We start from the raw sequence: 1,587 nt of genomic DNA on the forward strand, positions 1-1,587 counted from the left end.
TTCTTCTCCTCCGGGGGCCAAGAATCCTGGTGTCTTCACGTGATTCAACAACAACCTTTCAATTTTAAGCAATTTTGTCTGAAATCCAAGGAATATCATGGCCATCCTGCATCAAAAAGTCATCTTTCCTTTAGGTAGTCATAGTTTCATGCCTAAATTATAGACCAAATAATGCTCAAATTGACTCTGATATCAGGGGCAGATCAGCTGATAAAAAGCTTGGATTGTCCCTCTGGAGGGAAGTGAGACCTTAGTCCCATCAGAAGAATCTGAGGGGTTAAGGGAATTTGCAGGAGTGGGGAAAGCTTGGTCCATCCTACATGTACCATAATCTTATATAATGCTTATTTACTTTACCAAAGTGTAAAAAAAATTATAAAAACAAATATAAATCACTGAAAGGTAAAGAAATTCATAATCTGTGATCAAAAGCTTCATTCTAAGAAAACTGTGTTCTCTTAACCTAGAGAGTAGACTAAATTCCAGTCTGACCAGCTTACCAGATAACAAACAAAAAAATTGTTTATGGGTAAGCCTAGAAAAGTCTTTTCCATATATCTTGAAGGAGCAGTAACCATAGAAGGCATGTTTAAAACCTGATTAAATTGAAATTGACAAAGTAATCTGGTCACTGCTGTGACTTGAAACACTTGAATATGATAACCAGAATTGTAACTGACAGCATTTTATCATAACATATCAGATTTTCATGAATGTCACATAATTTCTAGGATATCTATATTAGTATCATCAACCATACAATATAACTTGAGAAGATTCATCACTCTTTCTGACAACACTTCCCATGTAGTTTAACATGCCAAATGAACTCAAGTTGTTTAATATCTCTCTTTGGGAGGTCTCAGGGGCCCTCTGAAGCATCCCAAAGTTAGCTAGAAGTCAATTATTTAGGAAGGTTTGTTCATAAATATCAAAAGGGCTTATAACAGTCAGGTAGGATCACATCAGTTACTGTGAAACAATACTTCTCCACTTAGCCAAAGTTAACACAAGATTTCAAAGGTAGACCTAGAACAGATCACTTAAGAGGTAAAGAAACTTAAAATCCATTTGCAAAGGCAGTTCAACATCTCAAGAAAGCTTGTACCAGGCACAAAACTCTTTTCTGGGGGTCCAGTTTCCATAAAACCTCCTTATCCCTTTCTGTACCCATTCCTTTGCTTCTCTCATCCTGAAACTGCCACCTGTAAGTCAGAACTACTTCTTTTTCCTTCGTAAAATACGATTTCATTCCTCATACCTTCTTTAATAACAAGACATACATTCTCCTTAAGCAACCAAGACCTGACTTTTATATTGGCATTCTATAGGTTGGTGAACATACACATCAGTGATACTATCGAAAAAAAAATTGCTTTCATACAGTGAACATCTTAGGATGGCACCAGACACTATTCAGGATAGTCAAGAATCTCTTTAGTTTCTGTGTAAGAGGAAGGGCCTGTCAAGTAGTGAATGTTTCAGAACCTTAATTTATTTGGAAATGACCTAGCTATTCAATACACTGTCGTCACTTAGTTTAGCACAACGATAGAAATGCAGGTAAACAAAATCTGGAGAAACACG

Source organism: Bos taurus, chromosome 20, assembly GCF_002263795.3.
Source record: "Bos taurus isolate L1 Dominette 01449 registration number 42190680 breed Hereford chromosome 20, ARS-UCD2.0, whole genome shotgun sequence".
Taxonomy (NCBI): domain Eukaryota; kingdom Metazoa; phylum Chordata; class Mammalia; order Artiodactyla; family Bovidae; genus Bos; species Bos taurus.